We start from the raw sequence: 25,465 nt of genomic DNA, 5'->3' as shown, positions 1-25,465 counted from the left end.
CCAGTTTGACACTCAACAAAAGTTTTGGACACACAATACTTTAACTAACTGGCTCAAACTATAAGCTGTCCATGAAACCTTACCATGATGATTAGGACCAAAATCCAATTCTTAATAGCTTTCAACTGACCTGGTAAACTCAATCTAACAAAATTCATGGTCTGATATTTTGAACCACCATTAGAGTGGAATTATGCATTGTGGACTGGATAAAATGGTGTAACTACTTCTCGTCGAGTACAGCTAAAGACCCTATGCGCTTCTTTTGAAAGTTTTTTACAATAGCATAGTCCCTAGTCCTAGTCCTAGTCTCTGAAACAACATTACCAAAAAAAGAAACTTCTTGATTCAGTTTATTCCAGTCATGTTATTGATCAAGATGGCAGGGGACATGATAAAATGTGTCCTGATATAAAAGCACGTTAGAGAGGAAATTTTTTGAGAATATCCAGTTACAACTAGGAGTCAAAATGTGAAATGGTCACTTCTTATGAATAGTGAGAATAGCAATGTTAGCCTTTAATTTTTGCTTCGAGGCACTGGATGGTTAGACCAAGCACTAAGCAAGACAGTGCAGGTCTTCTGAAATTCTTTCATTCTTCTGCAGAGTAATATTCGTCGTCAGAGGCAACACTTCCGCTTGTTGCTGCCTCTTGTGTTGCCTTGACCATGGCACCTTCTTGTTCATCCATAGCCTCGTAAACAGAAATGCTGCTCTTGGATCGGTTCATTTTACTGATCAGCTCTTCCATGTCGTTCTCGTAAAGTGCACGGGACCCACATTTCTTTACCTGCAACAAGCATCTGTCGTTTCCTCCAATCCGAGAGATTTTGAACGAAAACAAAACCTCATCGCATATGTCCGCCAAACGGTTTGACACAACAACTAACAAAAGGTGATCTGAAACAATTTGGATCAAATAGGAACCAAAACCTACCGAACCCCCCTCAAATCTTTTCTTCCATGAACAACCCATGTGATAGATATCAGGATCTAAATGACGGACTTTAGGAACAGCAGACGGATTGTCTTGAGCTACAATTAAAGCACAGAAAGCAATCCCAATCAACTTGCTATTACATGATTTGTTCATGAGGGGGGAGTTTCCCTCTCTTCTCTTTCACTGTTATTTTTTATTTCTCTCTTGGACGATGTATTTCTCTTTTTTATTATTAATAAATTGAGTTGGGGGACGGGCGGTGGGTTCCCAGAGTGGGGCAGACCCTTCACCTTCGGGTTTGAGGGTGGGACAAGTGCCCTGCATTGTCTGTCTCCGAGGAACTAATATCGCCTAATCCCTTTCTCCTTAAAAAAAAAAAAAAAAAAAAAAAAAAAACATGCATACGAAGGTGACTTCTCAGTTATCGAGTCTCCCACACTTTGATTATTGAACCACTCAGGAATTTCACTTCCAGGAATTACAAGATGGAAATACATAAAAGAACGAGGGGTTTCCTGCACCATACCAACCATCATATCACACAACTATTGAAGGAGAGAAGGGAGAAAGGAAGTGGGAGAGAGAGAGAGAAAGAGCTAGAAAGTACCTCAAGCACCCGCTTTAGCACTGAATATAAAAAATAACTAGAATCTTGATAACCAATCTTTCTCAGACAATTAATGCAACTGAGCGAAAAAGACCACAATCTGCACAAATTCGGTGGATCTGGAAATACTCGCAAGGAAGTACAATTGTCGGCTCCCACCCATAAGTAGTTACTTACCGGAAGTTCTGGCAATTGTTGAAGTCTTTTGCAATTCTCCACATTGATACTCGTAAGCTTAGAAAGCAAATGAATGCTTGCAGGAAGGCTAACAAAATTGTTTCCTCTGAGTTCCAACCACTTTAAGGAGGACAGAGAACCAATATCATTGGGAAGTTCTCCTTCACAGAGATTACAGTCATTTAGTTTTAATGTCGTCAAAGAAGAGAAATGCTTCAAGGAAGCTAACAGAGGAATCAAAGGGTGAGGACTCTTTCTTGGAAATAAGCCAAAAGATGATGCTATGAGATTCTGCTTAAGAAAACGGGAGTATGGCTGATCTCTTATAACAATTCCACTCAAATCAAGCTCCACCGAACTCTCACTCAAGTGCTCAATTGATGAAGGCAGTTTCTCAACAGCAGTCCCATCTAAATAAAGCTTTGATAATCTTTTCATTTGCCCCACAAATTCTGGAATCATTTTCAGTTTTGAGCAGCCAGATACATCAAATGTTTCAAGAAACTCCATATTTACTTCACTTGGTAGACTCTTAATACTTTTGCAGTTTCTAAAATTCCAAATTTTGAGTCTCTTGAGTAATGGAATGGATGGATGAACCTTAACTAAATTGGTACAGCCTTCAAGAATCAACTTCTCAAGATTTGGAATACCTGTGAAATCTGGGGTCCTTGTCAAGTTTATGGAGTAACTAAGATCGATGGATTTCAAATTGCTCAAGTACTGTAGAAAACATGAAGAACGGTAGAACAATCAGCTTCCATGAATGAATTACTTAAAAATTAAATTGTATTTGCAACAGCAGATATTCAATAACTTACTTTTATTCCATTCCAGAGGTGATCAATATTGCTATGAAGCAAACTAAGTTCAGTAAGTTCATCCGGTTGAAAACATGGTGGGAGAGATTTTGAAGGATACCAACTCCAGTTCAGAAATCTCAAGGTATTAGGAAGATATTTTGGGCCAAGAGAAAGCCTCAAATTATGAATGTAGAGCAGCTTAAGTTTACATATTTTAGAGAAGGCTTCAAGATTCCAATCTGCCTCTTCTAATTCAGCCAAGTCTAACAATATGCCTTCAATGGCTTCTGTTCCCTGTTATAACAGATAAGTGAATTCCACGATTAAGATTAAATGACAGAACTAACCCAGTTTGGTGATTCAATTTTTTCAAAATCTTACCGTATTCTTTGTGAATACATGAAAAATATCATTGCGAAGACACAACCGACTGCGTCCACCAGGCTCTTCATTCTCTTGCCGAACAATTTCACATCCCATTTCGTGTATCAAGTCATGCACACCTACCCGGTTGTCTGATGAAATAGTTAAGAGAGATTTCTCAGCAAGAACATCTATTGCAATACGGTTGCAATGGTCAAAACTGTATACTAGTTCAGTCATAAACTTGTTGCAGTACAGCTTGCGGAAACAAGCAATGTCCAGAAAAATTTTCTTCTCCATCTCATCAAGTCCATCAAAACTTATCTTCAGTATTTCAAAAATTGTTCTGTTGGGAGTTTGTTGGAGTTTTGCCAATGCAGAATTCCATGCATCTGGACTTCTTTTGTACAAGAAAGACCCCAAAATTTTAAGAGCTAAGGGCAGACCTCCAGCATACCTAACAAAACTCTTAGATTGTTCTGCATAAGCTTCTTCGGGCTCATGTTTCCTGAAGGCTTTCCAACTAAACAGTTGAAGAGCTTCATTTTCTTCTAATCCCTTCAACTCATATGGTTTTTCTATACCATGTGTGACTAGTACATGCCGATCTCTAGTTGTAATAATGATTCTACTCCTTAAACCAAACCAGTCTTTTTCTCCCACCAAGTGTTCCAGTTGCTCTGATTGATCCACATCGTCAAGAACTAGAAGAACCGCTTTATTACAAAGACATCTCTTTGTCATAGTGATTCCACTATAAACATCCCATACTTTAACATTTTCTTCCTTCAAGATTTGGGAAAGAATTTGTTTTTGTAGATAAACTAGACCATGGGTTGCAGAAAACTCTCTTACATTAGCCAGAAAGACGCAAACATCAAATCTATGAGAGATTTCCTCATAAACTAGTCTAGCAAGGGTTGTCTTACCCAACCCACCCATCCCCCATATCCCTATAAAGCGAACATCATTTGCTTCTTTATCTAAAAGAACATCTATTTCCTCTGTTAAACAGCGACAAGCGTGGCCCGTGGCCCACCATTGTACCGATACTGTCCCAACTTAACCACCCGATAGGTGTTGGGTTTTAATCACAAAAGGCCTCGGTACAATTGGGTGAGATCCACCCACTTATAAGTTATATTTTTATTTGTCACTTTTCCAATGTGGGATCTTTCCTCTCCAACACGCCCCCTCACGTGCAACCTAGCTCTAGGTCTGCACGTGAAATTCATTCATCCAATTCCCATATTGGAAATTGGGACACAAGCCTCATATCAGAGACTTGGTCAATACAATCCAAGGCCCACATTCATTGGACACTTGGTAATTTCAATGGCAATACAGGGAACCCCAATTTGGGCTCATGATACGTGCCTACGTGGAGACGCAATTGGAGAAGGACCCGCTTTGATACCATGTTAAACAGCGACAAGCGTGGCCCGTGGCCCACCATTGTACCGATACTGTCCCAACTTAACCACCCGATAGGTGTTGGGTTTTAATCACAAAAGGCCTCGGTACAATTGGGTGAGATCCACCCACTTATAAGTTATATTTTTATTTGTCACTTTTCCAATGTGGGATCTTTCCTCTCCAACATCCTCCAGCTTAGTATCCATTCCGACCAACTTCTCTGATGAACCAAATACAGTGAGACTAGGATGCACTTTGCTCCACATTGCTTGCACAATCTCTCTGATAAGCTCTGTTTCATACCTACAAGAAGAATATAACAAATCCCATGCTGAATATATAATCATATTGAACATAAAGTCCACTTGTAAGATAGAACTGAACCGCAATAATGAAGTGGGCATTCTATGCTGCAGGTTCTTGAAGAGCTCTAACAATGAGCAAAATGCTCAAGAACATAAGGTTGTTAAAAAGTCTTCTCGCATTGGGCGTCAAGAGTATCGTCCCAAGATGGCTGTAAACAATGTCTCTGAGCAAAACTTGGACACTATCCCTCAGGTGCAACACTCCCCTGAGGTTGCAAACCATGATCAGATTACTAAATTTGCAGAAGATGTTCTCACTGAGGCCGTTGACCAGGAACTGGATCGTATTGCTGATCTGGTCATTAATGAACCCATTATCAACAGGAAGCCTGAAAGTTGTAAAGGCAACATGTCTCCTCTTATCAACAAGAATAAATTTGCCATCCTTGCAAGCAAGGAAATTGAAGCAGTGGTTGACATTATTCCTAAGGAATTTGCTCAAGTTGTTGGAACAACTACTTTGGAGGTCCCTACGGTTCATATTACTGATGAGGATGATGAGGATGAGGAAGTTGACAGTGATAATGAAATGTGTGATGAAGAGGTGAACTCCAATATGGAGCAAAAGACTTACAGCCCCCAGCCAACCAATTCTCCACAGAGTGGTCAGAATTGGCATGATATGGTGGAAGAGGAAAATATGATTGATCTGGTTGATTTACCTACGGGTGTTCCCCCGGGATTTGAACATGTTGCAACTTTAGCCAAGGATGTCGCATTAATTACTGGTCAAGGAGTTAATGAAAATACTGAAAATGGTTTCACACCGGTTATCTCCAGGTCTCAACAGAAAAAACAAAGACGACAAGCTACCCAAGCTCTTGATCGTGAAACTCCTTACCCAAAGAGGGACAGAACAAAGAATAAAAAGTACAATCAATGAAGGTTCTTTATTGGAATATTAGGGGAATAGGAAACAATGACTCCCAATCCGAGCTTTCTAATATTTGCCATATTCACAAACCAGATCTTGTTTGCATTGCTGAGCCAAAGATAAAGTTCACCTCAATTTCAGCAGTTTTTTGGTCTTCTTTGAATTTGGATCTTGTTGCAACTAATGATTGTGGAGCGGCTCTTCCAAATCTTTGGCTGTTGAAGGGTTCTCATATTCCTCATCCGACAATTATTTCCAACTCCGAACAGCAGGTTACAATTCAGGTTCCTTTTGATATTGATCCCAGTCAACTCTCTTTTGTATATGCTTCTACCTCTTATATCAAACGCAGGGATTTATGGCAAGATCTTAATGCTCTTCGTCCTCAAACGTCTATCCCATGGATGGTAATTGGGGACTTCAACGCTGTGTTAGGAGCCCATGAAAAATCAGGAGGCCCATCTCCTTCTCGCCTCTCCTGTGCAGATTTTCAAAGTATGTCTGATACTTGTGATTTTGTTCATCTAGATACTTCCGGCTTGTTCTTTACTTGGTCAAATGGTTGGAGCACCCGTGGACATGTTGAGCTTCGTTTGGACAGATGTCTTTGTGATACCACTTGGTTTGAAGCTTGGCCTTTTACTAGTTGTGTTGCTCTTCCCCGTGTTGTTTCTGATCATTCTCCATTGATTTTCTCTGCTTCAAAACTCTCCCCAAGTGGTCCCAAGCCTTTCAGGTTTCAGTCTATGTGGTTGCAGCATCCAAATTTTCATGCAGTAGTGTCTAATTGTTGGAATTCTTTTCAACTTTGTGGCTGCCCAATGTTTGTTACTTTGCAGAAATTAAAGGCTTTGAAACATTGCTTGCGTGATTGGAACAAAGCGGTTTTCGGTAATGTCCATCAAAAGGTTGTTGCTGCTCGTGAAAACTTAGTCAACATTCAACATGATATCGCGACCCGTGGCATGACTGATCAAAGGTTTGAGGATGAGATTGTTGCAAAGTCTGCAGTCTTAGATGCTCTGAGGATGCAAGAAACTTATTGGAAAGATAGAGCTCGGGTTAAGTGGCTTACTGATGGGGATAGAAGTACATCTTTTTTCCATACTCATGCCAAGGTTCGTGCAGCCAAGAGTCAAATGTCTTCTATCCGTGTGGGGGAGAGGATACTTACTGACCCTTCAGACATTGCAGCACATACTGTGGCTTTTTATCAGAATCTCTATGATATTCCCTCCCCTTCTACAAATGTGGAAGAGGTTTGTTCAGTTATTCCATCTCTTGTGACTGACGATGAAAATGTGGTGCTATCTGCAATTCCTACATCTGAGGAAATTAGAAGTGCAGTTTTTTCTATGGATGGTTCTAGTGCTCCCGGGCCTGATGGTTTTTCAGGATCTTTTTATCAAGCTTGTTGGGATATTGTTGGTTATGATGTGGTGGCATGTGTTCGTCAATTTTTTCTTCAAAACTGGATCCTCCCCAACATGAATTGCAATTTTTTAGTTCTCATTCCAAAAGTCCCAAATGCTCAGCTTATTACTCAGTTTCGCCCGATTGCCTTAGCCAATTTTCTCTTCAAGATTATACCTAAGATTTTGGCTTCTCGCTTGGGGTCTATTGCTACACGTATAATTTCTCCTCAGCAATCCGCTTTTCTGCCTGGTAGGCGAATTAATCATTGTATTGGTATGGTTTCGGAATGTTTTAACTTATTGGACCGAAAGGCTTATGGTGGAAATGTGGGAATCAAAGTGGATATAGCAAAGGCGTTTGACACTCTAAATTGGGATTTTCTGCTCCGTGTTTTAAGTAATTTTGGGTTCTCTCCCACTTTCACTAGTTGGGTCAGCTCTATTCTTCACTCAGCAAGACTATCTCTTTTAATCAATGGCTCTCCTCAAGGTTTCTTTACGTGTTCTCGTGGTGTTAGACAAGGAGATCCTCTTTCTCCACTTTTATTCTGTCTTGCAGAGGAGGCTCTCAGCCGGGGCCTTCACTTACTTCTCCAAACCCGTCAATTGAAGCCAATATCTTTTCCCAGGAATTGCACTGCACCGTCTCATGTGTTATATGCAGATGACCTCATGGTGTTTTGTCGTGGGGACAAAAATTCTCTTAAACGGCTGCGTGGGTTTTTTGACCGTTATAGTGCAGCTTCAGGGCAATTCATTAATGCGGAGAAAAGTACTTTCTATCTTGGAGCTAGGTCTGGTCACAGGACAGGTACAGTTCAACGTATATTGGGTTTTCATGCAGGGCGCCTACCTCTTATTTATCTGGGAGTTCCTATTTTTTGTGGAAAACCCCGCAGCTGCCATCTCCAAGTTATTGCCGATAGAGCTAAGTCAAAGTTAATGGGTTGGCAGGGGAGGCTTCTTTCCATGGCTGGGCGTACTCAACTTGTGCAATCTGTTTTTCAAAGTATGCTTCTTCATAGTTTTTCAGTGTATCAATGGCCTGCATACCTTGTGAAGAAGTTATCTACATGGGCGCGTAATTTTATATGGTCTGGAAATATTGAAACTCGGAAAATTGTCACTGTTACTTGGACTCAAGTTTGTGCTCCGAAAAAAGAGGGCGGGGTTGGTATTCGTGACCTGGCAACTCTTAATTCTGCGGCTGTTTTAAGGTTTGCATGGAACTCTTTCACTTCTTTGAACCAATGGGGTGATTATATGCGAACTCGTTACCCTATATTATCTAGTTCCAAAGTGAGGTACCGCAAATCCTCAATCTGGCCAGGTTTCCGCTCTATTGCTCTTCATATCACCCACAATTGTCGTTGGATTATTGGAGATGGTCGTTCGGTGTCCTTTTGGAAAGATAAATGGCTTCAAGATCCAATTTTGGATATGTTGGGTTTTTTCGACTGGTCAGGATTCAGTGATCTACGTGTGGCTGATTTCATCTCAGATCATTCTTGGCAGTTTCCCTCTTTCTTCCTAGATACCTTTCCAGACTTGTACAGGAAAATTTCTGATATTTGTCTCCCTTTAGACACAGAACCTGATATGCTCATTTGGGAGACTACAGCCTCCGGAGAGTTATCCTTCACTGATTCCTATAACTTGCTTAGACGACACTTTATTGTGAGAGACTGGGCTTCTACTATTTGGCATTCCTTCATTCCTCCACGATTTTCTTTCTTGGCTTGGAGGATTCTTTTAGATCGCTTGCCCACTGATGATCGGCTGAAAAGAGGTGGGATTCCGATTGTGTCCATCTGCCAATTATGCAACAGTTCGGCAGAGTCAGCTTTGCACCTATTTTTACACTGTCCCTTCTCTCAACATCTCTGGGGATGGCTGGCAACTCAGTTTGGAACCTCATTTCCTGCTTATGACTCACTGTTGGATTTCTGGGTTGGCTTTTGTCAGAAGGGTTTTTCCCCTCAGCTTTATAATTTGTGGTTGGCAGCGGGATTGCTTACTTTCATGGAAATTTGGAAGGCACGAAATAGACTCAGGTTTGATAATCGCTCTCCTATTTTTTCTACACTGTGTTGTTCAATTATGGCATGGATTCGGCAATTTGGTTCTCTGGTTCCTGGTTACTATAAAGGCGTCTTGGATTCCCGTCTTCTTTCTTCCCTTGGGGTGTGCCCCAAGCCCCGTAAAGCGCCCAAGATTCAACGTGTCCTATGGCATCCCCCCTCCCTCCTTGGGTTAAAGTTAACACTGATGGTCTGGCGAAAGGTAATCCTGGTCCTGCAGCTTGTGGAGGAGTTTTTCGCGATGCTTCTGGGGTTTACTTAGGGAGTTTTTGCCAACCTCTGGGTTGCAACTCTTCCTTTTATGCTGAACTTTATGCTGTTATTGTGTCTATTGAAGTTGCTTTCACTAGAGGTTGGACTACCCTGTGGTTGGAAAGTGATTCTATTAGTGTATTAGCATCTCTCTCCTCCAATTCTTTCTCTCCTCCATGGGACTTGAGAGTTAGATGGCAAAACTGCCTGAAGAACATTCAGCAAATGCAATTTCGTAGAACTCATATTTTTAGGGAAGGGAATGCAGCAGCAGATAAGATGGCAAACTTAGGTGTTTCAAAACACTCATTTACCTGGTATCCTAGCCCTCCTGCAGAGCTTCACAGGTACTTGCAGGCGGATTTTTTGGGACTCCCAAATTATCGCTTCACAGGTTGCTGAGATGATTATGTTCGTCTGTCTTTCTTGCCTACACCTTCTCAGAGGCTTTTATTCCCAGGAAGTCGTGCGCAAAGTTAGCTTCCACATCCAGGCGCAAGCGAATTTCTGGCATATTTCGCGTGTCCAGTCTTCATTTTTGTGGCTGATTTTTTCATCTTTTAGATTTGTTCATGAGGGGGGAGTTTCCCTCTCTTCTCTTTCACTGTTTTTTTTATTTCTCTCTTGGACGATGTATTTCTCTTTTTTATTATTAATAAATTGAGTTGGGGGACGGGCGGTGGGTTCCCAGAGTGGGGCAGACCCTTCACCTTCGGGTTTGAGGGTGGGACAAGTGCCCTGCATTGTCTGTCTCCGAGGAACTAATATCGCCTAATCCCTTTCTCCTTAAAAAAAAAAAAAAAAAAAAAAAAAAAAAAAAAAAAAAAAAAAAATTCTATGCTCCTATAGAGTAAAACTTCGCAGGTGTGAGCCATCCAATTAGTTGTATGTGCATGGCATATTGTGTGTAAGTTCTCACTAATTTAAGCTCACATTTTCTAAATTTCAATACACACAGGCATTCAAACATTAACGTACATTATTTATGTGTCATTTGATCTTACTTATAATCCTTTGAAGTCCATCCAGCGAGACTGGCCACTTTGGTTAAAGCATCTCTCCACCCTTCCACCTCCTTATTACCTTCCCCAAACTTCTCTTCATGTTCTTGAAACGCTTCAGCAAAGCTGCCCCTTTGATGTCTCACATGAGAGGGATCCACCTCATAAAAGACTGGCAGAATTGTCCCCCTTTCCTCCATGCATTCAAGAATCTTAGACAGTTCAAGCAAGCACCACGTGGAAGTAGCATAGTTTGGCGAAAGAACAACGATCGCAAACCTCGATTGCTCTATTGCTGTGAGGAGTTCAGGAGAGATGGCTGTGCCTCTTTCAAGTTGCGGGTCGTCCCTGAAAGTCCTGATTCCTTGCCGCTGCAACTCTTTGTATAAGTAGTCTGTGAAGCCCTTGCGGGTGTCTTCACCTCGGAAGCTCAAAAACACGTCGTATGTCCATGTGAAAGCTGAATCCACGGAGGCTCCAACTTGGGTGCTCAACGCCATTCGAATGTCAACTGATTGGTGATTAGAGTTCTGCTTCAAACTTATAGTAATGGAAATAATGGAGAGAGAGAAGGAGACGACGGAAACAGAAGACTTTTGCTGAAAGTGAAACACACCAAACTTATATTGTATTGGCCGTGGGTGATAAGGTAGTTTTATTAATTAAAAGGTGTTGGTTGTGTTTTTTTATTACTAAAAGGTGTTAGTTTTTTGATGTAACAGAGTGCCCTGTACTGAAAAGGGCATGAAGTTATTATACTATTTCAAGTTTTCAACTAAGATAAAAGGTTTATTCGGTCAAAAAACGGGAGGAGCGTTTAAACGTTCTTTAGCATCTCACCGTATTTGTCTGCAAGTTTGAATCGGTAGAAGGTTGTATATTTACATCTTTGCTTGTTTTTTCTCATAATCTTCTTAAGCTTGTATATTTTGTAAGCTGAAAAATGCATTTGATTTGGATTTTTTTTTTTCCTTTTTGATTACTCATTTGCTTTGAAAGTTGAAATCTTTAGAATTTAGGAGCATGCATTTGCTTAATTTCTCGACAATTTCAGCTTAAGTTTACAGTTTTTTTTTTTTAATGCAATGAGTGATAGTAGATGAGCAACCTCTTTAACACTCCAATTTATTAAGTTAAAAAAAATGAGAACAATTTATTAAGTAAAAAAAATGCGAATGGAAGCCCTCACCAGCCTAAGCCCTGAACCGCCGAAAACGATGAGCAGCGCCGGCATCCGATCCCCCGCCACAATGTCGCCGCCGTCGAGTCCGCCTCGGCTGTGCCCCTCCAATCCCTCGCGTACCTCCAATCCCTCGCGTACCTCCCACCGCACCACCGACCTCGGGTTCCGGCTCCGACGATCCGCGTCGACGAGAAGGAGATGTCCGCCGTCATCAATAGCGTGACCAAAGCCGCCGACCGCCATGACATGCTCTGCGACGACGCCGTTAGTCACCTCAATTCCTCGTCTCGAGGTTGCAGTGGCTCAAACGAAAGGTAACGGATCAGTATTCAATGAATTAGAGTGATCTGGAGTATTGAATTGTTGAAATTTGAGATAATTTTGGATATTGCTGATTGGATTGGGAAATTTTGATTGTGATTTGTGTGCTGATTGATGTAATTGCTTGGTGAAGCTGGAATAGGGGAGCAAGACTGAGCACTTAGAGGCGCAGAGGTGAGTGCTCTGTTCTGTTTCTCATGAAATCTTTCCTGCATTTGAAAATTGGGTGAGGTTTCTGGTGTTAGGAGTACAATTACGGCTTCTACTGTTCTATTGTGTATGGTAGTGTTAGGACTACACTATATCAGCAGAACCTTAGATCACCACATTGAAGCTGAGATAGGGTTTATGGGAACAGTAGTGTTAGAGTGCAAACTAGCTTCACCTAATTTAGAATGAGTAGTTATTTAGTTTCTATATTAGCTTGTAAATGGAAAGCTTCATTGAGTTTAGGGTTTATGGGTTGGTTTTTAATGTTTAGAGTTGAAGATGATCATTTTAGGAAAGGCTGAAGTAAACAAGTCCTGGAAATGAGGATAATGGAAAGTTGGAAAGGTTGTTATTTAGAAACTGTGTAGTGCTTCGTTCAATGTTTCATTATGATTGATGCTTTAGAGTTGCTTACGGATTGAGATAATTTACTGGCATTGTTGAAGATAGTACCATATTGTTTCAAAGATTGAGAGTTACTGATAAACTTGTTAACTTTCGACTGGTTGCTATTATAAATCTGTTTCTAGCCTCCTAGGTGTGTAATTGAACTTCATTTAATTTTTATTTCACAGTCGGTTTTGTTGTTTCCCTTATTCAAATATGAGCTTGATCGAATCAACAGTTTTGAATATGGAAGTGAGTTTTTCAGTTCACATTGAACTGGGGACTTTATATATCTTCATGATAGTTCAATTTCAGTTATGAGATGCTTCCCACATTTTGTTGTATTCAAGTTTTGAAGCCATTTATGTGTGTGTGAAGTCCATTTTTGCGAAGATCCTAACACTATTCAGTATGTCAATGCGTTCTTTGAAAATATTGTCCTATACTCTCTTGGTTATAAGATTAAGGAATTATTCTTAGTTTCCCATGTATTTTACCTCCTCAGTTGATTGTCCTATATTGTCCTATACTCTCGTTGAGAATGTAATGAAAAATGCAGTTGCCCTTCAATTGTGTTATTTTAAAATGTGCTCGTCTCTTACTCGTGAAATGCGCTTTTCTATTCTAATGGCCAGAACATTATGTTCTATAATCTTTCGCACATGGTAGGATTAGCTTCACAACACAATTAGTAATCTATTAGTCGCAGTTAGTATTCGGGAGAATTAGAATAGTTGAATGTCAAATTCTAAGTTAAATTGGATAATATGTCTGTGCATCAAATATTAAGGATTTTGTTTCTTCTTCTTTGGTTGTCCCCATTTGCTTGGAACATTAACTATTACTGAATCTGAAAACTTGTCTTTTTGGTCCACCTATTGATGACCAACCATCTTAACTTTGTTACTTGCATAATTGATTCATTGATAAAAACTCTCATTCAATTGACTAGTTAAATTAGATAGGTTTTGAATAATGCACAATCATGATTACAATGAAGATCATGATTGCAAGGATTGGTGTATTGGTACTGCAATACTTATTGAATAACATCTATGTCTATCTGCAAAAGCATTTGGCATCATTTGATTACTCCATGATGACCATAATTAAACAATACTAGCTTATGTCTACCAGCTTATGTCTTTGATTGCCACTTCAGTTCTCATTTCAGCATAGCTAATGACTTTGATAGCTATATTGAGCATAGATTGAACAATTATAAGACAGGGTCAGTTCTTTTGAGAATGTGTTTTAGCCTTGCTCTCTCAAGAAGTTGAATTGCTAGTTGCGACTTCAATAGTTTAATTCTGATAATCTGTCAATAAAGGACTACCATTTTATGCTGGACATGATGACATGACTTTGACATCTTCATTCTCTACTTGTAAATAGTTTCTATTATGCTCTGCATTTTTCTAATTTAAGCATATTGAGATATGTTACCTGGGTTCAAGCTCAAAAGATACTAAGATTACAAAAGGGATATGAATCTCATAATCATTGATTGTTGAATAGTGAAAACACTAATCAAGAAGTTAGGAGAATCATTGTATCAGGCTCTAATCATTGACTTTTCTAATATTAGTATATTACTTATGATGGCTTTCACCATGCTTAATTATTTTGTTTCTGCTGGTTCATAATAGTCTGGTAATATTAGTCTGGTGATTACAGTCGAAATTGGTATTTGGGTTCAAGGCATCATGCAAGGCTTAGTTACCTTATAGGTGTCATAATATAGAATAGCAATCTGAGATTGATAGGGTTTTGAAAGAGGAGAAGCATTTAGTTTTGAGTGTTGGAAGGTTTAAGAGCTTAATACCAACATTCTTATTTTGTTATGAGAAATCATCCAAATTCTATGCACTTGCTGTTTGCTATAATTGTCAAGTCTAGCTCAGTCTCTTTGGTTTTGCTCGCTTTTGGACATGAATGACATGATACCTCAAAATGAACTTTGAGGACCTCAGTATTTTAGAGTAGGCTCTAGCAAGAGGTTGTAAAAGGTCTCTTTGTGTGGAAATGCCTGACCTGATTGCTATGTCATCATCTTAGGAAACTTCTTTACTAATTTAACTTGGAAAGGCTTAACTAAAGTCTCGCACGCTGCTGTTATTGAGTTTGACAGGTTAGAATGTCACTCTATAAACTTGGTTATGCCTAGTTCTGTGGTGCATATTGGATAAGATTCTTATTTGAAATAAGTTGTTACTATTATTTTGCTAAACTTGCTTGTGGTTTGACACTGTTACATTCAACCTTACTGCATAGCTAGTTTGACAGGTTAGGTATTGGCCATTTACTTCTGCATTACCACCGTTCATATTGTGTATTGTGTGTGTAAACACGGAAATCTGAAAACAAACAAGATATAGACACGTGTACAAAATAATAATTTTATTGATTTAAATGCGGGTTACAATCTCTGTAGATGCTCTTTCACAAAATTCTCCTCTGATTCGATCTCTGACGTTGATTTGATCCAAGGGTGATGAACACTTGATCTTGAATCGAACGGTTGTAGTGTGAGCTTCTTGCTATGTTGACCATTTGAGGAAGACGATTGACCAAGGGCTATAGAAGCTTGATCTTGATCGGATTTAGGCCACGAGTTGTGTCACGTGGTGAGCGTTCTTCAGCTTTGGTAGGGGATGAACCAGCACGTGTGTTTAGTACTTGTTGATTCTCCACGAGCTTGATGAAGAACTTGTAGAGGATTTACTTTGTTGACGACTTGTAAAATGCGGTCGATCAAGGGATGCAGACTCGCTCCAGATCGGATTTGTGCCACGAGAAGTGTCACGTGGCGAGTGTTCTTCGGCTTTGGTAGTGGATGAAACGACACTTGTGTTTGGTGCTTGTTGATTCTCCACGAGCTTGATGTAGAACTTGGCAGAAGCTTTGCTTTGTCGACGACTTGAAGACGACGGATGATCAAGGGCTGTAGAGGCTTGGACTTGACCAGATTTGAACCACGGGCGGTGTCACGTGGCGAGTATGGCTTTTGATGGTGGATGAATCAGCACATGGGTTTAGTGCTTGTTGATCCTCAGCGTGTTTGACGACTTTCGAGCTTGTAGGTGATTTCCCTTGCTTGTGTGAAGTCGACGAGGTGAAGAGACCGGCTATTTGGCAGCTTAATGGTTCTTCGCGAGCTTGGGAGACTTCTGAGCTTTGGAGAGGTTTCTTCCGTCTACTTGTGTCCCTCTGTCTGTCGTCGTCCTCAATGGTGTACTTGACTCAAGGGCGATTGACGCTTGATCTTGAGTCGTATGATGGCCACGAGGGTTGACACGTGACGAGTGCTTTGGCTTGAGGTTGGTGATGAACCGGCTATTTGGCAGCTTGAAGGCTCTTCACGCGCTTGAAGACTTATGAACTTTGGGAGTGATTTTTCTCTCCTTCCGCTCCAGTCCTTTTCTTGATTTGAGAGGGGGTATTTATAGTGTCGGCGTCTCTCTCAATTTGAAATGCCTTGATGACACGTAATTAATTGCATTTTCATTAATAGCATAATCAAATCAATCAGCTTTAATTGATCGGTTTAATCACGACTATAAAGGAATTGAGCCAATCAATTTGATGACTGATTTTAATTGTATTTCATTAATAGCATAATCAAATCAATCAGATTTAATTAACTGATTTAATCACGACCATTAAGGAATTAGCCAATTAATTTGATGGCTGATTTTCGTCTTGATTATCAATTTAAATAAATTGATATCTAATCAGTAGACGAGATTTAATGCTTGATTTTATTCGGAATCAATTAATTTGATTGATTCGCTTTAATATCAATTGATTTAGCCAGAGCAAATTCATTTATTGTGGTCGAGCGTTTCATGTATCGCCAAGTGTCATTCTCTGAGTCTGCGCGATTTTGTTGACTCACAAGCCACGTGGACAATTTGCGGGACCCACATGCTGACTAAATTTGTTCGGTCATAATTTCAAGTGGTGACCGAATTATTTAATGAATTTTATTTTCATTAAATTTTTGGTGTCTACAGTGTGCACTTACTATTCTCATGCTCTCTGTAAATGCGAACTTTCTGACAATGCATGGTCTTTTGATTGGTGATATTGAAGATGCTGTTTAGATCTTTTGAATTTTAATGTTTTGTTATTTAATGCTTTTTTGAGATGTAGTCTACAGCATGCTGTTTTGGGGTCTCAGGATAACTATGCATACCCATAAAGTTCTCATTCTGACATAATGGGTATAATACACGATTGACGGAACCATATCTTAGATCTAAAAAGAACACACAAGTATGCGGAAAATTTCATACTCTTAATGATGGAAATGCTCCCGAGCGAACACAAGTGTGTCATTATGCATAATGCTCCTTTATATTTCTGCATGCTAGTTATATTGCTATTCTTTCTTGACTTTTTTGTAATTGTACTCTTCGTTTCATCTAGTGTATGATATTGAGTGTTTTACTGATTTGCAGGTTCTCCTTGTACGACATAACTTGGACGTAGTGCATATTGAGAAGAATATATGTCATGGTATTCTTGGTACACTTTTGAAATTGAAGGGGAAGTCTAAAGATGGTCTCAACTCTCGTAAAGATCTGGAAGCTATGCAGATCGGACAAGATTTACACCCGAAAATAAGAGGAAAAAAGTTTCTGTTTTTTTTTCTTGTAAGGAAAAAGCTCTACTTAGCATGTTTTGTAAGGAATTATGTATAAGAACTTTAATGAAATGTACATTTTTCTTTTACATGGTTATAGTGTGTACTAATATTGGCATGCGAATTTGTTTAAGTTATAGTGAATGTTTATAGACCCAGCACATTGGGTGCAATATACTGAAACGTTAAGACAACGTATTCAATAATATGACAACATACTATGTATGCTGTTGAAAACTAAAAATAACATGCCGAGAGTGTTTTTAAAACTTACAACACGCGCTTGAAACGTTGTTGAAGATTTATTACAACTTGCAAAGCCCATTGTTGAGTAATTACAACAACTTGCTTTGCCTCTTTTTGACAACGTGCAAAGCGCGGTGTTAAGGACTCTTAGACTTTTAATGACGCATCTACAACATGCGCCGAATGTTGTCGAAATTGATTGACAACGTGAATTGCATGTTGTTAAACATGTTTTATCTTGTAGTGTTGACTTTGAAATATTGAAATATCAGTGCATCATCTTTGAATTATTTAACCAAAGACACTTTCAGACGAGAAGTAAACAAGCAAGGTTATTCATGTTTTTTTGTTTAGACAGTTTGACACTAACAAAAGTTTTAGACACACATTACTTTAGCTGACTGGCTCAATCCATAAGCTGTCCGTGAAACCTTACCATGATGATTAAGACCAAAATCCAATTCCTAATAGCTTTCAACTGACCTGCAAAACTCAATCGAACACACATCACAAAGCATGCCCTCGTGCTCTTGTTAATATAATAACTATCCAGTAATCTAGTTTAAATATCATGTAGAGAATGATAAAACATTTGGATGATTAGCTTAAGATGCCTAAAATCATTTGTAAAGTCATGACTTACACATTCAACATGGTTAGAACTATGGGGCAAGGCTTAAAAGGTGGCTGCTTTGGGTGTCCATGATCGAGTGGCCGTCAAGAAAGACCTCTATAAGCTCACGACTTCGAACTCGATACAAATCAGGGTTCATTTAGTTTAGTGGTGTGATGAATGTAAATGATAGAATAGATAGTTCAAACAAAAAAGGAAGAAATGTAACAAATGCAAGAACTTTGGTTTTGTGTTCTCTTTTCTTTTTTGGACATTTTATTGTTTATATCCAACACTTGTAAATGGTTTTTCACTTGTAAATTGGTCCTTCTCATTTTTGACAACTTCTTCCCTGGTCAACTATACTCATAATCTGCAACATTCCTTTGATTTGAATGAATGGTGATGATTCTGGTCACTACAACTTCTTTTGCAAGTCTTCAAACACTGACACAGTACAGTTTGGCACAACAACAATTAATAGAACCCTCAAGTGTGAACAATTCAGTTCAGAAACACTCCAAAATTTCTTCTTCTCTTTCCCGAACTAAAAAGGACCTTCAAAGTCTGGAACTTTCAGCTTCACTTGGCTTCATCCTCAATGGCTTCTTCCCCCGACAGAGATCGAAAGGGAAAACGACCTACCATTCCAGATGGCAGAGCAAATGATAAAATGCGTCCTGACATAAAAGCACAAGAGAGAGGAAAAATGTTGAGAATCAGTTACAACTAGGAGTCATAATGTGAAATGGTCACTTACTTCTTGTGAATAGTGAGAATAGCAGTGTTGGCCTTTCATTATTGCTTGGAGGCACTGGATGGTTAAACCATGCACAAAGCAAGACAGTGCAAGTCTTGTAAAATTCTTTCATTCTTCTGCGGAGTAGTATTCGTCGTCAGAGCACCACTTCCGCTTGTTGCTGCCTCGTGTTGCCTTAACCATGGCACCTTCTTGTTCATCAACAGCCTCGTAAAGAGAAATGCTGCTCTTGGATTGGTTCATTTTACTGATCAGCTCTTCCACATCGTGCTCGTACAGTGCATGGGCCCCACATTTCTTTATATGCGAGCCTGGATTGGTTCTGAAGGCAAACTTAACCTCATTGCATGTGTCCTCCAGACAGTTCTCAGGTTTCCAGAAATGAGCGGGCAAAACAAGTACGGCAAGGAGATCTGAAACAATTTGGTTTACACCGAAACAAACACCCTGCAAAGCATGACCATAATTATTCCATCGACAATTAATCAAAAGGCCTTTAGGAGCGGCAGACCGATTGTCTGGAGCTACAATTAGAGCGCACACAGCAAACCCAATCCGCTTGCTATTACATGCATGCATCCGAAGGAAACGTCTCAGTTACCGAGTCTCCCACACTTTGATTATTGAACCACTGAGGAATTTCACTTCCAGGAATTACAAACGCGAGATAGTCAAAAGAATAAGGGATTTCCTGCATATGAACCATCATATCACAACTATTGAGAGAGAGAGAGAGAGAGAGAGAGAGAGTACCTTAAGCAACCGCTTTAGCACTGAATATATAAAACAAATAGCATCTTGATTACCGACCGTACTCAAGCAATTGACGCAACCGAGCAAACATCTCGATAATCTGTACAAATCTGGTTGATCTGGAAACACTTGTAAGGAAGTACAATTGTCCGTTATCATCCATAAGCCGTCATTTGCTGGAAGTTCTGGCAATTGTTGAAGCCTTGTGCAATTCTCCACATTAATATAATAAAGCTTAGAAAGCAAATGAATGCTTGCAGGAAGGCTAACAAAATTGTTTCCTCTGAGTTCCAAACTCTCCAAGGAGGATAGAGTACCAATATCATTGGGAATTTCTCCTTCACATAGATTACAGTCATTCAGTTCTAATCTCCTCAAAGAAGAGAAATGCTTCAAGGAAGCTAACAGAGGAATCAAAAGGTGAGGACTCTTTCTTGGAAATAAGCCAAGAGATGATGCTATGAGATTCTGCTTAAGAAAAAGGGAGTATGGCTGCTCTCTTATAAAAATTCCACTCAAATCAAGCTCCACCAAACTCTCACTCAAGTGCTCAATTGAAGGCAGTTTCTCAACAGCAGTCCCACCTAAACGAAGCTTTGATAATCTTTTCATTTGCCCCACAAATTCTGGAATCATTTTCAGTTTTGAGCAGCCAGATACATCAAATGTTTCTGTTGAAGGAAATCAGCTATTAGTGTGCCTTATCAAACTAGGAGTAGCAATAGGAGAGAAGGTTCTAGAATTCCTAATCCTACTCGGATTAGTATTCCTTGTAACATTAGAACTAGTACTTTGTAATCCCTATATAAAGGGCTCCTATTCTCAATAATAATACACACAATTCTCTCTACAATTTCTCTCGAATCTCTTTTTCCTTAAACACGTTATCAGCACGAGTTCTAACCACAAACCAAAAATCAAAAACCCGAAAACCTTCTTCATCACCGCAGCTCCTAACCCACGCTAGCCTCACCTACGTGCCCCTGCGCACGCATCCCTGCTGCCCCTGCAGCACCAACGCACACCAACTGCATCCTTTTTCCTTTTCTGCGCACGTCTGTCTACTTGTAAGCCAGGAAACGTCTAGTTCGGAACCTCAGATCAAAATCTTTTCTTCATGAAAGTTATTCGTCTCTGTGTCTTCTATCCGACCTCCGAATTTCAGCCTTTTTAGAGTTGTTTTGAGACCAGCACATAAATCGAAGTGAGAGCTGTTCAGAAGCAATTCTGTTCCGAATTTCAACAAGTAAGTTTTTAAATTAAAGTTCCTACTTTCCGAATTTTAATTTCTCCTTCTTTTTCTTCGGGGACTTGCAACCTCCCTTCTTCTACATCCCACCTTTCTTATAACGTGGGTTCGATTCTTGAGAAAGCGGAATCGTGGGGATTCACGCAATTAACGAACTAAGAGCGTTCGTAAGACTTCGGACTAAGAGCGTCCGCAAGCATCGATTTATGACCATATAAATATCATTGTTTCGGTCTAATCCAAATATTCTTGGAAATCGATTTCTTGGTAGCATTAAGGTTCAGAAATCTTATATTAGTTTTCGTGAAAGCATTGACTCCGAAACTAATACGTTCTTGCTTTCCTTTTCAGGATGTAAGACTTGAACGGGCTCGATTTTACTTCATTGGATTCTACGGGCACGGAATTTTCATGTCGGCTCAAAATGTTGAGCTCCACCTAATTGCCTTTGATTTATTGCCTACAATCCAGGAGTCATGTTCTAAAAGAACCACTCAAGGCCCTCAAACTGAGATAGATAATTCCAGGGCACTTACCCTAATGAAGCGCCACATGAAGATGGCCCTCCAGTTTGAGTACATGAATGAGGATAAAACTTACAACCTTTGGGTTGCGTCTCGTGAACGTTTTAGTAACATTCACGATTTTCCGAACTTAGAAGCATGATGGAATAATATTCGCTTCTCTAAACTCTGATTGAGTTACGAAATATTGTTCGGAAGCTCTCCGCATCTGATTATTGATGCATGACTGTGAAAAATCACAAAAGAACAATTGATTGAGAAAACCCTAACATGACCATAGGGGTCATGACGTTGAGGGTATAAGGATTGGAATCCATGGTGCCACTTTTGGCCATGGTAACACTATTCCAATGCCATTGGTCCTAGGGACCATATGTATTGTGCCAATACACCTCAATCAAGAGAGCATCCTCTTCATGGTATGTTAAGGAGTACCTAATCAATAGTGATCACGATATCGAGCTATGAAAGACTTTAAATCTGGCGATGAAGACAAAATGCCGCAGATTTTTATTTAAAATAGTCTTTTATATTTTCCAAGAATTATGTAATGGCAATATATATGCATTAGTCAATAAATGACATTTTGTATTAATTCTATCTTATGTGGCGCATCGAATTAAGTATGATGTCTAAGACAGTAATTGAGATTAGTGGTATTTAAGAGAGTTTTGCTCTACCGACATCTCTCTCTACTTCCCTGGTCATATTTGATTAGAGTTACCAAACGGATAGAGTGACTACGATTTGATTTTTATATTGGATTAGATTTTGGTCACGAAACTTTGATGTAATCATTGGCTATTATTAATAAAGTATTGATTTATTTTATCTCATGTCGTAGACATATTTTTCGAACTTTATTACTTCAAAGATATAAGAGCCAATGATTTTCATGTGGAAACGCATTGTGAGAATGGACAAGAGTTCCTTTGCATCACCTCTACTGACTACGGACATAAAAGAGTCTTAGAGAAACTTATGTGTCGATCTAGTGGGTTGTATGCAACCAATATTCGCATAATTGAATCCAATCATGTTATGAGAGATCATTTATGGGATTCTGACACATATAGGCTTTGGCACGACCGTTTGGGACATCCAGGTGTGATATGATGATCCCTATATTAAAGACTTCACACGGACATCCATTTTTCAGAACGAAAAGAAGTAAAACTCGAAATTTGGATCAAGGAGGAGCACCTGCGCCTCAATGTGCCTTTCCCCTTCAAGTTCGGCCATCACAAGCCGACGCCGCCATCCCCCTGCGGCCCAAGGGTGGCTTTGATGCCACCTCTGCTCCCCTGACTCCAATTTCTACTTCTCAAGTCCATTGTGACTTCGTGGCTCAACCAAAATCCTCATTGGTTGTTTCTAAAGCCCATTATTCGTTCTGCAAAGCCTACTCTTTAGCAAAATTAGGATCGAGACCATCCTATGCAAATGACACTAAAGAAAATATACCATTCTTGCAAAGAATCCAAGGTGATATTTGTGGACCTATTCAACCACCATGCGGACTCTTTAGATATTTTATGGTGTTGGTTGATGCATCGACACGCTAGTCACATGTCATGCTATTGTCCACTAGGAACGCTGCATTTGCTAAACTCCTAGCCCAGATTATTAAGCTAAGGGGTCACCACCCTGATCATCCTATTAAGTCTATAAGGTTAGACAATGCTGGGGAGTTTACATCAAAAACTTTTGATGATTATTGCATGTCCATTGGGATTGAAGTTGAACATCCAGTTCCTCATGTTCACACCCAAAATGGTCTCGCAGAAGCCGCCATTAAACAACTACAAATAGTCGCTAGGGCATTGGTAATGATCACCAATCTCCCTATTTCTGCTTGGGGCTATGCAATATTGCATGCAGCTGTACTTATTCGTCTAAGGCCTACTGCCACTCAACCCTTCTCTGCGTCCCAGATGGTGACTGGGTATGAGTCTAATGTCTCACACTTACGCATATTTGGGTGTGCAGTTTATGTGCCAATTGCGCCGCCACAGCGCACCAAAATGGGTCCTCAACGACGATTAGGCATTTATGTTGGATATAATTCTCCAACGATTGTCCGCTACTTAGAACCCCTGACAGGCGATCTCTTTACCGCTAGATTTGAGGATTGTCACTTCGATGAGACAGTCTTCCCATCGTTATGGGGAGATAAGAACATCAATGTTCAACAAGAACGACAGGAATTGTCGTGGTCTGTCCCCACTCTGTCTCATCTTGATCCCCAAACTGCACAGTCTGAAATTGAAGTGCGGAGACTTCTCGATCTTCAGAACGTAGCAGAATCCATGCCTGATGCGTTTTCTGATATCGCTAAAGTGAAGAGATCACACATACCTGCTGCAAACGTGCCTGCAAGGATTGATGTCCCTAAAATTAGAGGACATGACGCCATCTCAAGGGCACTTGAGCATGGCGCCAACGTCCCCTCTCACAGCGATGGTGACATTGTGGCTAGGCCCATGGCCCCTGCCAGGAAGCGCGGGAGGCCCATAGGTTCGATGGATTCTCGCCCAAGAAAGAAAGCGAGTTTGGCACAAAATAATCCATTAATCATCGATATAAATAATCCATCTCATGAGAATATTCCGGATTATGGTTATGTCCAAGAGACATCATTGGGAGACGCTCCAATGACAGAACCAATTCCAGAGAATAGAGAGATCTCCATAAATTACACTAGTGTACATGAGATGATGGATAGAAATTCTATGACAATTGACGATGCATTCGCATATCATGTTGCAAAATAAATCATAGAATATGATGATATCGAACCTCGCTCTATCGAAGAATGTCAATGAAGAGCGGATTGGCCTAAATGGAAAAATGCGATCCAGGTTGAATTGGACTCACTAGCAAAGAGACAGGTATTTGGGCCTATAACGCAGACACTCCCAGATGTAAAACCTGTTGGCCATAAATGGGTCTTTGTTAGAAAGCGTAATGAGAAAAATGAGGTGGTTAGATATAAAGCCCGCCTCGTGGCGCAAGGTTTCTCACAACGCCCTAGAATCGACTACGAGGAGACATAATCTCCCGTAATGGACGTTATAACGTTTCGCTACCTTGTCAGTTTGGTAGTTTCTGAAAAACTTGACATGCAGCTTATGGATGTGGTTACAGCATATCTCTATGGGGATCTAGATTCAGAGATATATATGAAGGTTCAAGATGGATTTCAATTACCCAAATCAAGTGGCTCTAAACCACGGAGCGCATTTTCAATAAGATTAAAACGCTCACTATATTGATTAAAACAATCCGGACAGATGTGGTATAACCGTCTAAGTGACTACTTGATTGGGAAGAGATATATTAATAATGAAATATGCCCATGCGTGTTCATTAAAAGAACAAGTTCCGGATTTGCAATTGTAGCAGTTTATGTCGATGACATGAACCTAATTGGAACTTTAGATGAGTTAAAGGAAACTGCTAAATACTTGAAATCCGAATTTGAGATGAAAGATCTTGGGAAGACACGGTTTTGTCTCGGTTTAGAACTTGAGCACCGTAGTGATGGAATTTTGATCTATCAGTCTGCATACACTCAGAAAATCCTAAGGCGCTTTAATGAAGATAAAGCAAAGCCTGTGAGTACTCCCATGATCGGTCGTAGTCTTGAGCCCGGAAAAGATCCGTTTCGTCCAAAGGATGAGGACGAAGAATCGTTAGAGGCCGAAGTGCCCTATTTAAGTGCAATAGGCGCATTATTGTACTTAGCTCAATGCACAAGACCGGATATCTCATTCGCAGTGAACTTGTTAGCTAGATATAGCTCTGCGCCAACACGCCGCCATTGGATTGGTGTAAAGACAATCTTTCGATACCTAAGAGGTATGATTGATATGGGCCTATTTTATCCCTACAGAGAGAAAAGGAATGACGGAAGAATGAGATCGGACCCCATTAGGCATGGAGCCACCGTCCACCATGACAATTTGGCCGACCATATTGCCGCCAAAGCCGCCACCACCACCAAGGGTGGCCGGCCTCACCCTATCCCCCTCCATCAAAACGACATTGATGTTTTGATGGGTTTTGCTGATGCAGGGTACCTCTCTGACCCTCATAAAGGTCGCTCCCAAACGGGTTATGTCTTTACCATGAGAAGCACTGCGATATCTTGGAGGTCTACAAAACAGACCCTTGTTGCTACTTCCTCAAATCATGCAGAGATTATTGCTCTACATGAAGCCGTACGAGAATGTATATGGCTAAGGTCTGTAATAAGACATATTCAAGGAAGTTG

The 25,465-nt window shown here is 40.1% G+C and overlaps 1 long non-coding RNA gene and 1 pseudogene across 1 annotated transcript; both read right to left on the bottom strand.

Annotated features, from left to right (window-relative positions):
- Window positions 1–416: 416 nt before the first annotated feature.
- On the bottom strand, window positions 417–10,934 carry LOC112184115 (annotated as a pseudogene).
- A 7,201-nt stretch (window positions 10,935–18,135) lies between these two features.
- Window positions 18,136–19,429, bottom strand: LOC112184131. The gene is made up of 2 exons (XR_002930016.2): window positions 18,664–19,429; window positions 18,136–18,583 (listed from the first exon to the last, which is right to left on the bottom strand). It is a non-coding gene; the product is annotated as an uncharacterized LOC112184131 (long non-coding RNA).
- Window positions 19,430–25,465: the final 6,036 nt, after the last annotated feature.

The sequence above is a fragment of the Rosa chinensis genome, chromosome 1 (assembly GCF_002994745.2).
Source record: "Rosa chinensis cultivar Old Blush chromosome 1, RchiOBHm-V2, whole genome shotgun sequence".
Taxonomy (NCBI): Eukaryota; Viridiplantae; Streptophyta; class Magnoliopsida; order Rosales; family Rosaceae; genus Rosa; species Rosa chinensis.
The sequence above is the reverse complement of the archived record's forward strand: the minus strand, read 5'-3'. Positions and strand labels throughout refer to the sequence as shown.